Source organism: Mesoplodon bidens, assembly GCF_964165515.1.
Source record: "Mesoplodon bidens genome assembly, chromosome: 1".
NCBI lineage: Eukaryota > Metazoa > Chordata > Mammalia > Artiodactyla > Ziphiidae > Mesoplodon > Mesoplodon bidens.
This window is the reverse complement of record NC_138176.1, coordinates 194,788,249-194,802,202: the sequence shown is the minus strand read 5'-3', so window position 1 is coordinate 194,802,202 and position 13,954 is coordinate 194,788,249. Positions and strand designations below refer to the sequence as shown.

Below are 13,954 nucleotides of genomic sequence, written 5' to 3'. Positions count from 1 at the left end.
AATGAACCCAAAGTTAGGGATACTCAGTAAAGCAATTATTTCATCTTATAAGGCAATACTTACCATTAAAAAAAACACCAAATGTTTTTCCTTCAGGAGTAATAATAGGAAATATTTATGTAGCACTTATTATGTTCTGCTTCAAGCACTTGCCAAGTCTTATTACCTTTAACCTACCCAACTACCCAGTAAGGAAGACACTACAGTATTGTTAACTCCATTGTATAAGGGAATGGAAAAGTATTGGGAGCCAACTCTCCATCGGTCATTTCTGCATATTGTACAAGCAGAGGCACCAACTGCCTTTGTTCCATACAATCTTTAAAGATACTTGTATAGCGAACAGCTTTGAAAAATATAATGTCTCCTTCTAGAGCAAAGGGCAGCAGGTTTACTATCCAGTATAATCAAGATAATGTCTCCCTCTGGAACAAAGGGCAGTCATGCTTACTGCCCATTATAAAACATTAGGATTCCCTAAGATCAGGATTTCTCTCCTTAATATAATCCACTGTGTTTGCAGGTAACGTCTGACTCTCTCCACATCTCTCCTCTTTGGAAACTGGGGCTTAGGGAACCAGTGTAAGAAAATGGTGATACTCTGGCCACAGCTATTATTATGAATAATAAACCCATTCCCAAGAGTCCATGAAACTGTGGCAGGTTAGCTTGTTACCTTGAAAGCAGGGTAAAATCTCAGAGCCTTAACAGTTCTTGACAAGAAGTTAAGTAATTTGCCTAAGGTCTGACAGCTAGTAGGTGGCATATCCAAGATTCAAGCCCAAGCTGTCTGGCTTAGAAACCATGCTTTTAAATTCTCTGTTATATTGCAGTAGTCCTCAAAGTGTAATTCCAGAACTAGAAGCATCAATATCACCTGCAAACATGTTACAAGTGCAAATTCTTGGGCATTACTCCGGACCTACTGAATCAGAAACTTGGGGAGTGGGGGAGGAAGAGACACATCTGTGTCTTAAAAGCCTTCCAGGAGATTCTGATGCTTACTATAAGTTTGAAAAACACTGCCATATGCATATATTCTGCATATATTCACTGTATCTATAAGATAGAACAAAATGGTATATCCTGGTTTACATAGGGATGTGAACTGACCTTTCATAACTTGAATAACAGATTTGAAGCACTAAGGGAGATGGCTCCTAAGCCCTTGCATTTAATTTTTGGGAAGGTAGGGATCTTTATTTGGTGCAAATAAATACCACATGTCTGTTTAATACGTCTGCATATTCTCCTTTGGAGTCACAAATATATGTCCATAATGCTAAATGAAAATACCTGCTTTCTTATTCCCATAATGATTAGAAAGAATTACTTAGCCAAGGAGAAACACTATTTATATTTGAGAGTTAAGCTGTAATTCTTGAAAAACAGGAAACCACATATCAACACAGCCAACACAGTGTACCACCGTAGAAAGGGCAGCAGGCTTTGAGTCACAGAGTCAAGTCACTTAACTTCTTCAACTCAATTTCCTGATTTTAAAATGGAGAATGAACTCCAACTTCAGAGTTGCAATTAGGTCTAAATGATATGTCACGTGAAAGCTGTTGGTAAACAGCTTTTGTGCTACGTGGATGTAAACTCCACCTGCATGGGCTCTTTCTCTGTCTTGATCTGGTGTTATCAGTTTCTCCAAAACTTAGAGTACTGTCTGGCACTAGAAGATGCCCGATACTTATGAGGTATTGGGAATGAACATAAGGTATTATATTAATGATGTAATTGATTCCTCTGGGCTCCACTTGTCACAATAATCTCAGTCTTTTAACAGGAAAAAGTCACTTGAACAAGAAATCCTTAGTCATGTTTTAAATGGGACAGATAATTTAAGAAAATCAGCTGATTTTTGTCCCCTGGAGAACACTACTGAAGGAGTTCTGTCCTAAGGCATAAGACAGAAACTCCTATTAGCAATCCTCACGGCCTTAGGAGCCTCATGGTTTCACATCTACGACAATCTCTCGTGCTCTTGTAAACAGTCAGGAATAAAGGATGTGCACCTACAAAGAACTAAATATTCCACATTTACTTCTTCACTGTGGTAGAATTTTAATAAATAGATTACAGGGTTTATGCAATCTCTTTTAATGAAATCTAATATTAAATCAGCAAATATTAAATAAGCTACTATTGTGTATAAAAAGAGACTCCTAGAAAACCACTGTCAAATATCATTTGAGAACAGAAATCATTGTTGAATTTATAATTTAATGAAAAATATAATTTATTTACAAAACTTTATGTATGGCAAATGCAGTTCCTTAATTTGTACTCTCTCCAACATACTTTCTCGATCTCCTGAAAAATTAGTTAACGGTCTAGTCTTGAAATAGGGGAACTTTGGGCTTTTAGCTTCAACAGACAAATCTAAGATAGCAATGAATTCAAGTTGAAGGACAGCTTTCAGTGTAGAGCTGCAATAGTAAGGAGAATATCCCAGCTATGTTGCTATACCTTAAGGGACATCTGCAGAGTGTACTGTCCCCTGTGTATGTCTTATAATAATTCAGATATTTATATATAAATTAGTTCTACCTTTTAACTAGTAGTACAGTCTATCTCAAGATTTGGAATTTTAACAGTCAACTAACTTCATAATGGATTATGCAAATTTGTTTGATGAAAGAGCACAAATTACAGAGTTGAATGTGAAACTCCTTTCGTTTGCTTCTTTAAAAACATGGGGCTTTCGGGCTTCCCTGGTGGCGCAGTGGTTGAGAGTCCGCCTGCCCATGCAGGGGACGCGGGTTCGTGCCCCGGTCCGGGAGGATCCCACATACCGCGGAGCGGCTGGGCCCGTGAGCCATGGCCGCTGAGCCTGCGCATCCGGAGCCTGTGCTCTGCAACGGGAGAGGCCACAACAGTGAGAGGCCTGCGTACCACAAAAAAAAAAAAAAAAAAAAAAAAAAAAAAAAAAAAATGGGGCTTCCCTGGTGGTGCAGTGGTTAAGAATTCACCTGCCAATGCAGGGGACAAAGGTTCGATCCCTGGTCCAGGAAGATCCCACATGCTGCAGAGCAACTAAGCCTGTGCGCCACTACTACTGAGCCTGCACTCTAGAGCCCACGAGCCCCAACTACTGAGACTGCATGCCACAACTACTGAAGTCTGCGCGCCTAGAGCCCGTGCTCCACAACAAGAGAAGCCACCGCAATGAGAAGCCCGTGCACCCCAATAAAGAGTAGCCCTTGTTCGCCGCAACTAGAGAAAGCCTGCATGCAGCAATGAAGACCCAATGCAGCCAAAAATAAATACATAAATATTTTTTAAAATATGGAAAACAAGTTTGCCTTTCCTAAGCTTTTTTTTTAACTCATCTTTTCAACTCCCAAAGCAATATAACTTCAACTAAACAATCACATGGCTACAGTGATTTATAGAGGTACCTAATAAAGATGCAACTCATATATATACATATATATACCTTAATCGAACAATATTCTTCCAATGTAATCCAAAACCAAATTAAGCAAGTATCTTAGTCAATAAAAAAGTTACGTTTAGCTCCACCAAGTCCTTGCAAAATTCAGTGAAACCAAAAGGAAACAGAAGAGAAAGCCAGTTTTGACATAGTCTAACTACTTACCATCTCATAACCCCACAATGAAACAGTGATTTCTGGTAGCAAAAAACGCATGCATATTCTGCATCTTGTAGGAGAAAGCAATGTTGAAAATCACCTGGGCTTTACTCTTGCCGTAAATTCTCAGTCTCTTGATGATTTTTGTATTCTAAATTAATGCACTTGAGTCTTAACACATTTTGAGTCTTCAAAATCGTATCTTGATTAAATTGAAGAGTTAAGCAAATGCCAAAGACGCTAAGAAATTCAACTGCTACAATGAATGAATAAGACGTATTAACTCTGATATGTAACAGTTCATTTTCTTCCTGCAAGTGGGAAGCAAAGAGTCCACAGTAACACACCTTTAAGTTCCACATCCCTAGCCTCATCATCGCTGTCAGTTCTATTTAGAAAAAGAAAAGAAGCGGGGGTGGGGGGAGGAAGTCCCCAATATCTAAATTCATTTTTTTTTCAAAGCCTTGTATCCCACTCTTCAATACCTCTTTGTCTTAAAGTGACCAAATCTGTCTCAAATCATTTCCTTTGTTCCCTCTCCTAAATTAGCTGAATTCAAATTAGTTTTTTAAGTACTAGTTTATCTATTCTACTTTCTCTCCTAGTCTCCTTTCATTCTCGCGGGTCGTTATCCTTTAGTTCTCTCCATTCCTCTTCTACATATTTATCTTCAAATTAAATACTTTCAGACACTGGCAAGAGACACCACTTTTAAATGAAAGCAGGCAAACCATCCAGAATTTTCACCTCTCCTGTGAATTTATTTCCAGAATATCCACTCAAGGAACCCTCGCCACTAAAGATGAAAGGCAAGCTAAGGAAATACATTAGACAGAGGAAGTAAACATCGAAACAGGGCATGCCTAGGTATTCTTAAGCCTCTAAGCAGAACTAGACTCCCGAGTCCAAAGGTCTTTCTTTTTCGTGACTTCTATGCCCTGGCGGAGTCTGACAACACGTTGGTCCGGGAGGGGTGTCCCACCACCGCCCGTTCCTTCTACCACCTCTGCATGACCTTGCTCTGAAATTATCTTGCACAAGCAAAATCCCCCAAATTCTCAGGCCGGTCCCTTGCCTGAGGTTTCTGTGCCTCAATTACTGAGCTCTTCTCACCTTCCAACCGTCTCAGGGAACACTGGGTCTTCGCCTTAATGTACGGTTTCGCCTTTAAAGTTTTAAATCTGTCTGGTTTCTTGATGGTATGTCATCCCTCATCCCCCATCCCCATCCCCGCCTCCAACATACACCAAGAGGATTAAGATTACCCCATCCCACCCTTAAAAAAACAAAACTTCGTCTGTAAGGCCTTCCCCACCCCCACTTCACCTCCCAACAGAGATGAGCTCCCGAAAGATTCGGACACACCTCCACCTCCAAAGCCAAGGGTCTTCCTGGGACAATTTGCACAACGATATGGGGTCTGTGTGTGTAAACTCCTATAAGACTAACCTAGGAGGAAAATATCAAGACCCTTGAAGGTCCCTCGCAGCTTCATTAACGATACTCCCAACACATTAGAGGAAAGTATGATTCCTATAACCCTCCAATTCCTCTCCTTCCTAATTCGCCGACCCCGGCGCTCGCAAAGTCGGAGGGCTAGCGTGCGGCAGTTGGAGGATCAAACATCAAGAAAAAATTATCGGCAAGGGAAATTAACCAGTACCATGTTCTGCAGACGCCGTCTCCCTGTGTGCCAGGAGCAAGCCTCAGAAGGTGCCTCCAACTTTTCTCCTCCCTCTCTAGAGTCTGCGGACCACCGACGCACGCTTCCACCTCAATCACAATTTGATGAGATTGGAACCACCAATCTGTCTCTACTAGACGTAGGGGGGAGGGGTGACTGACGGGAGGGATGGGAACTCGTAATGGAGGAGAGAAAAGCCCCGCTTTTACTCCCCCTGAGAAACTTCTGGGACTCTTCTATTACGCAACCCAGGGACCAGGCTCCAAAATCCGAACATCTTTCCGCAAGACGCGGGGCGCACGGGCCAACGTTTGATTTTGGGAAGGAGGATGGGTCCCTTCCTGTGTTCCCCTCCCCAGTTTTTCTAGACGCAACCTGCCGGGATTTGTAAGGGCGGTGCGAGCTCTGCGTCTCCTTCGCCCGTTCTCCCCTAAGGTTCCCACTGGAAAAGCGGGAACGCCAGCGACTTGAGCCAGCGTGCTGGGAAGCCGGCAGCGAGGCGGCAGAGCCTAGGCTTCCCAGAAGTCAGCGACCGCGGCGTTCAGGCCAGGATGACCCCCAGCCCGGGGGGCGCAGGGTTCCGCTTACCTTCCAGACCTTTAGTCCTCCAGTCTCGGGTCGTGCGCCCTCGCCGCCTCCGCCCGCCCCTGACCTGTTGCCGTGGGGAAGGCGCGCAGGTGTGGGGAGCGCAGGGCGCTCAGCGGCGTTTAGCGCTGGACCCGGCTCCCAGCCGCGGAGGCGAGAACGCAGCTGTGCCAACGACGCGCGCAGGCGGCGGCCGAGTGCGCAGGAGCCGCGCGCTCGCCCGCTCGCTAGCTGGCAACCTCTGTGAGCCAGCGGCCCAGGAACGCCCAGGAGGCGAGGCCACGCCCCCAGGAGGTCACGCCCCACCGCTCTCCCCGGCCCCGCCCGGCCCACGCCCTCTAGCTGGCGCCACCCAGATGGAGAGGAACTGCTCGGCCCTCCCCCCGGGACCAGTGGGAGGATCTAGGGCGAGCAGCCTCTCAGGATGGAATACTGCAGTGACCGCACCGGCAGCATGGGTGACCCTCCCCGCGGCTGGTGTGGGACACAAGTACCCTTTCGCTTTACAGCGGGATTAAGCTTAGGGTCAAGTTCTGACTAAAGTGTCAAGGACTCTTTTTGCAGTCTCTTACACAATTGAAACAGATTCTGTATCCTTTAAAGGAGATAATAACTAACATCTGGAGAGCGTTTTACGGTTTATAAAGGGCTTTTCACACACAGGCCCGTCTCATCTTCGTAACAGCCTTATAAAACAGACACATTATTGCTGCCGTTTCCCAAATAATGAAACCGAAGAGCTGAAAATAAGTATTGTGCCCAATGTCACAAGCTCAAAAGTGGCACGAGAAACCAGGTCTCCCGAATCCAGCCTCCCGGTTCTTGCCCTTCAGCAGCCCAACCCCAGAAAATTCTACTGGGTATTGGGGCTTTGTCAAATAGATCCAAAAGCTTATGTCTAGTTGCTACCGGATCCCTTTTTTGAACATACCAAGGAAAACATCACACTGAGTTCTTTGCATCATCTGACCTTCCTCCCTGAAAGAGATGCAGGAAGATTGTATCGAATGGCCCAGACAGGCTTCTTTCCAATATCTTAATGGTTTAAATGAGTGAAATTATTTGGATGAAGAAAATCATCTTATTCATATGCAATATAATGTAAATGTAACTTAATATAATGTATGAAAATATCCCCCTTCCGTGCCCTCTCTGTTCTCCCCTCCTTTGTTGTTGTTGTTGCTTTGTCCCTCATGTCCCTCATTGTCCACATGAACAGTATTTGAAAACCTAAGTGATAGATACTTGCATTTCCAAATTAAACTCTGGGCTGCTTGACTTAATTTCCCATGGACTGCCTTCCAAAATATAACTCTTCTCCCTACTCCCTATGCTCCCGTGATGATATTGATTTGATTTACCTTAACAGCTAAAATAATTAAGGTACCCCTGATGAGATCTAGTGTGCCTCTAGATGAAAGCTTTGGAGGTCTTCCCTGGGCAGGGTGGGACAGCAGTCACTCCTGACAGATGAGAGTTTGTGCACTTCTTAAATGTTTCTAACAGAGATTGATATCTATTTTAATCATAACAAATATTTTAACCTTTTTGTAATGGGATTAATATATTTCATTGTAAAATATATATAAGCCTGGTCATAATTTATAATCTGAAGGTTTTTACCAATCTAAACTTTTTCCTTTGTTGTGTTCCTAATCCCATAACACCTCCTAATACCTTCAAACTGTAGTCAATTTAGTAAATGATGTTGACAGTGCAAGTTTGATAATATTATTTTACTGCTTTTGGAGCTGAGGGATGTAATTTTGCAAAAATTTTTTGTTGAAGATGACGTAGCTTTGGTTCAGGGAATAGTTCATTTCATTTATAGGAATATTTTTAAGGCAATGTGCTAGGTGATGGGCCATATCAGTGACAAAGACAGTGCACCTGTTTTCATGAGATTCCAGTGCCTTGCAGATACAAGCAAGTAAATAAACAATTCCAATGCATGCTTCCATTGATTAATTTCTGGAAATGGAAATAGGTTATTTTAAAACACTTAAATAAAAACTAATTTTCTCATAATAAATAAAGAAAAAGCAGTTAGTCATTCTAGTGAGTTTTTTTTTTTTAAGTTGCTTTTCTGCCTTTTCTCCAGGTCACATTGTATAAACAGTTAATAAGCAGGCTATTTTAAATAGTGATTATACCATATCCAAATTTTTAAAAAACTTATGACATCAAAGAAAGTAATTATGCAGGAGAGATGCAGATACTTCACTTTATTAGCTACACTTTATCTTCTTCATTATAGGAATTCTTTAGTTACTTTTTTTTTTTTTTTAAGATTTAAATCAGGTATATTGCTCAGATTTTGGAACTATTTTAGGCTAAGCTTTTTTTTTTTTTTTAAGATGTTGGGGGTAGGAGTTTTAGTAATTTATTTATTATTTATTTTTGCTGTGTTGGGTCTTCGTTTCTGTACGAGGGCTTTCTCTAGTTGTGGCAAGCGGGGGCCACTCTTCATCGCGGTGCGCGGGCCTCCCACCATCGCGGCCCCTCTTGTTGTGGAGCACAGGCTCCAGACGCACAGGCTCAGCAGCCGTGGCCCACGAGTCCAGTTGCTCCACGGCATGTGGGATCCTCCCAGACCAGGGCCCGAACCCGTGTCCCCTGCATCCGCAGGCAGACTCCCAACCACTGCGCCACCAGGGAAGCCCTTTAGTTACATTTTTTAGCTAACTCAATGAAATTCTAGCACTTTCTTCATCTTGACAACCTAGTCACTTTTATTTCTGATTATGTTTCTGCTAAGGTGAAGCATTTCTCTGACATCAGTGATCTTTTTTACAACAGAACTGAAAAAAATTGTTTTCCTTTTTTAATACAACTATGGTACTTTATCAGCTACCTCTTCATGTAAGGACTCCTGAGATGTTACCTGACAATTTTCAGTCATGATTCTACTTAAATTTTGAAGACAAACAAGTGAACCCCCAGGGACTCACAGAAGCTCATAGGTGGTATTCTCAGAGCTCCTGAACTGTACAAGGGGGCAGGAACACATGTTAAGGTTGAGACTGGGAGGAAATGTGCCTGCATCTCAACCCCGAGGCTGCTTGCTTGGGCAGACTGGAGAATTCCTAAACTCTGCAGTCAGCAAGACCTGAGTATTTTAAACCAGCTGTTTAAATTATGTTACTCCGAAATTACTGCATGTATATATCAAAGGGAATGAATTTCTTCAAAGTGTAAAAAAATCCTAACCAAACTGGCAAATAAATCCTAACCAAGTCCTAACCTGAACATACACCTGTTGTTGATAACAACAACAGCTACAACCAACCAACCAGCCCAGAGTGGGGGGAAAGGTGGTATAGATGAGGAGTGGTGACAGTGAGGAGGAAGGAGGAAGGGTTGGCCTAAGCCAGGTAAAGGGCAGTAGAGATACAGCCAGTTTCCAAAAAAGAACACAAAGGAGGAGGAGGAGGAGGACCACCGGACAAAGATTTTGAGGGGCAGTGATGAGAAATATAGGAAAGGTCAATGGCAAATTGATGGTGAAAGGCCCGACATGCCAACCTAGGGAGTCTTCTTTTCATCCTAAGCACAGAGGGTAGGAGATTGATTTGATCAGGTTGCATTTTAGAAAGACTACTGTGGTTGCCATACGAAAATGAAAATGAATAGGAGACAGTAAGGCTGTAGTCATAATCCCCGAGGCCATGGAAGAAAGTGTACTGAGAGCTGGGCATAGATTGTAGGCAGATATAGAAATTCCCAGCTTTACATCTCTCCCTGGGAGGCAGGTATGCAGATGTAAACCTGCTGTCTTTTGCTTCAAGAAGAACTAAGTGTACAATTATTGTAATTAAAATAACTGTATTTTATCTTGAACACTTTGTGTAAAACATGGTTCCTAGTGACCAGACCTCACTTTTTTTTTCCTTACCTCATTTTTTCTAACAAGTACATATGAGTTTTATATTTGTGTGTGTGTGTTTTTAATAAATTTATTTATTTATTTTTGGCTGCCTTGGGTCTACACTGCTGCTCGCAGGCTTTCTTTAGTTGCAGTGAGTGGCGGCTACTCTTTGTTGTGGTGCGTGGGCTTCTCATTGCAGTGGCTTCTTGTTGCAGAGCACGGGCTCTAGGTGCGTGGGCTTCAGTAGTTGTGGCTTGCTGGCTCTAGAGCGCAGGCTCAGTAGTTGTGGTGGACGGGGTTAGTTGCGGTGGACGGGCTTAGTTGCTCTACCACGCATGGCATCTTCCCGGACCAGGGCTCAAACCCGTGTCCCCTGCATTGGCAGGCAGATTCTTAACCACTGCGCTGCGCCACCAGGGAAGCCCCAGAGTGTGAGTTTTTACCTATTGCTACTACACAATACTTCCCAATCCCAGTGGGATTATGAATATTTTTGAGTCACGTGAGAGTATTGTTAAATTAATTTAGTATTTAAAATTGTAATTTGGAAAATGCCAATGAATCTGGAGAAAAAGAATATGAGCACAGATCCATATTTTTCTCTGAAGAAATAAATGTAGGGATTTAAGTAAATTTCTACAATTTACCAGACATTTCACACACATAGTTTTTTTTAGTCCCCTTGAAAACATGTGTATAGTTCTAGTTCATGTATAAAGAAGAAATAAACTCAGAGAGGTTATTCATCTCTATCATGATTATACAGCAAATAAATAGCAGAGACAGTATTTGAACTCAGCTTTTCTATGGCTCAAGGTCATGTTCTTACCACTATCAGAATTAGATTAGTATAAATATCCCAACAATGTCTGTTACAGTTAAATTTACATCAGCAAGCCTGAGGGAGTTCGCAATGGGTTTTCAATCTGACGGTTACATCTGGTTAAATAGGAAGTGGATAAGTAAGCTGAGAGATTATGGGAAAACCAAATATTTGGAAAATGAAAAAGGGAAAGAAATAACAGACAGAGCCAGAATACAAGAACCAAGTTATGGTGCCCCAGTGGGGCATCACTGGGTGGTGAGCTCCTAGTGGGAGTGAGATGGGGGGGGGGGTAAAAGCACCCTAAAGACTATGGCACAACTTTAAGAACGTAATACTCAATACTATGGTTCACCTCAATCTATATCTCTCTTCTAAGTTCCAAACTATCACCCTCATTTGTTTGCAGGAAATTTTCACAGGGTTGTCCCATCAGGAAAACATACTCAGCACATCTAGTATGAAGCTCATGGTTTTTCACTCTGTCCACGCATCCTTTCGCAACCCACCCAACCCAATTCCTCTTGTTTGGTCTCCAACTTTTGTTGCTGGTACCATTATAGACCCAGGATTCAGGTTCAAATGTCCATTACCAAGGGAACCCTCCTACACTATTGGTGGGAATGTAAATTGGTGTGGCCACTAGGCAGAACAGTATAGAGGTTCCTTAGATAACTAAAGATAGAGTTACCATATGATCCAGCAGTTCCACTCCTGGGCACATATCTGGAAAAGACGAAAGGTCTAACTCAAAAAGATACATGCATCCCAGTGTTCATAGCAGCACTACTCACAATAGCCAGGACATGGAAACAACCTAAATGTTCATTGACAGAGGAATGGATAAAGAGGATGTGGTACACACACACACACACACACACACACACACACACACACACTGGAATATTATTCAGCCATTAAAAAGAATGAAATAATGCCACTTGCAGCAACATGGATGGACCTAGAGATTATCATACTAAGTGAAGTCAGACAGAGAAAGACAAATATCATATGATATCACTTATATGTAGAATCTGAAAAACTGATACAAACGGACTTATTTACAAAACAGAAAGACTCACAGACAGAGAAAACAAACTTATGGTTACCAAAGGGGAAAGGGGAGGAGGGAGGATAAATTAGGAGTTTGGGATTAACAGATACACACGACTATATACAAAATAGATAAACAACAAGGAATAGCACAGGGAACCATATTCAATATCTTGTAATAACCTATACTGGAAAAGAAACTGAAAAAGAACATATACATATATAAGTGAATCACTTTGCTGTATACCTGAAACTAATACAACATTGTGATACAACTATACTTCAATTAAAAAATAAAAATAGGGGCTTTCCTGGTGGTGCAGTGGTTGAGAATCTGCCTGCTAATGCAGGGGACATGGGTTTGAGCCCCAGGCTGGGAGGATCCCACATGCCACAGAGCAACTAGGCCCGTGAGCCACAACTACTGAGCCTGCGAGTCTGGAGACTGTGCTCCGCAACAAGAGAGGCCGCGATAGTGAGAGGCCCGCGCACCGCGATGAAGAGTGGCCCCTGCTTGCCAGAACTAGAGAAAGCCCTCGCACAGAAACGAGACCCAACACAGGCAAAAATAAATAAATAAATTAATTAATTAATTTTAAAAAATAAAAAATAGGGCCTCCCTGGTGGCGCAGTGGTTGAGAGTCCGCCTGCCGATGCAGGGGATGCGGGTTCGTGCCCCGGTCTGGGAGGATCCCATATGCCGCGGAGCGGCTGGGCCCGTGAGCCATGGCCGCTGGGCCTGCGCATCCGGAGCCTGTGCTCCGCAATGGGAGAGGCCACAACAGTGAGAGGCCCGCATACCGCAAAAAGAAAAAATAAAAAAATAAAAAATAAATAAAAAAAAAAATAAATGAACACACACAAATACAAACTATAGAAAACTGACATTATTACATTGATGAAATTAAAGTTTATTAATTACAAAAAAAGTCCATTACTTACCAAGTCATACTTAACTTTCCTTTTATATATCTCCCTGCCCTACAAGTTCCCTTCTTGTTTTTGTTTCATTTCTCCATTTCACTGAATAGCTACTAAGTGTCAGGTACTAATTCTGATCAATTACAGGGATATAAAGACAAATATGAGACTCTCCTTGTCCTTGGAGGGTTCACATCTCGAAGGAGAGTGTCGAAGGCAGAATTCTAAGATGGCCCTGAAGATTTCCACTCCTGGTGTATATTTGCTGTTTAACTTCTTCTCTTTGAGTGTGGGTGAGTCTGACCTAACCAGGTGAGCTCTTTTTTAAAAAGAAGATGTAGGGGTCAAAGAAGGAGGAAGTCAGAGAGATTCAAAGCTACAGCAGATGCTCACCTTTGGCCTTGAAGGAACAAATTACTATCTTGTGTAGAGGACCATATAACAAGGACCTGAGAGAGGCCTCTGGGAATTGGAAGTGGTCTTTGGCCTCCAGTTGGCAAAAAAATAGGAACCTCAGTCAGACAACTGCAAGGAAATGAATTCTGCCAAGGAACTTGGAAACAGATCTTTCCCTAGTTAAGACTCCAAATGAAGATACACCTGGACGACACCTTGACTTCAGCCTGGTAAGATCCCGAGCAGTGACCCCGGTAAAACATGCCGGCCTTCTGACTTACAGAAGCTGTGAGGTAATAAATGGGTGTTGTTTTAGACTGCTCAGTTTGTGGTAATTTGTTATGCAGCAATAGAAAACTAATACAGAGAGATCAAAGAATAAATAGATCATTGTCACACAGCCTGCTTAGTGCTATGGTACAGGCATGCACAAGGATGCTCTCAGAGCCTAGACAGAGGCACCTGTCTAGGTGAAAGACAGAGTTGGGGGATGTATGACTGGGGAGGGCAGAGTGCTGTGTGCGCAGAGGGAGTTAATATGCACAAGTCCCAGAGTATAGAGCAAGGATAGAGATGTAAGATAGGGTAATAAAAGAATAACACTTACCATTTACTAACTGTATACTATGTAGTAGTTCAGTGCATAACCTCAACTGAGGTGTTCACGGTAACCCTGTGTGTGCTGGTGAGTTGCTCATTTGCCTCAGATCCAGTCCCTGCTCTTCCTCTACTGTGCTGTGAATCACAAGGGGTTGATTCTTGAAACTACCTTTTCCAGACTTCTTGCTGGGCAACAGGCTTTTGCCTGGGTTGAGCCAATGGATGGCATGGGGAGGAGACTGGAGGCAGGAAGAGAGGAGACTCCAGGGTGCTTCTCTTCTCTCTCTGCTCTGGGCAATGGCTCTGGCCCAGAGGCTGCACCTCCTCCCTAAGGCTAGCTCCCACAGACCCTGACGAGTGGTTCTGCCTCCTGGGCTCCAGGAATACTATGTCTTCCCCTTAGTCCCAGCCTTGGGTGTGGCT

General features: G+C 42.9%; 1 protein-coding gene across 3 annotated transcripts in view; it reads right to left on the bottom strand.

The window, feature by feature from the left end:
- Positions 1–5,955, bottom strand: part of AFF1 (ALF transcription elongation factor 1) — a 213,702-nt gene extending 207,747 nt beyond the window's left edge. For all 3 annotated transcript variants that reach the window (XM_081238196.1, XM_081238198.1, XM_081238197.1), the window contains exon 1: positions 5,874–5,955. The gene's annotated coding sequence lies outside the window, so the exon portion shown is untranslated. The remainder of the gene's footprint in view (positions 1–5,873) is intronic.
- Between the last annotated feature and the right edge of the window lie 7,999 nt (positions 5,956–13,954).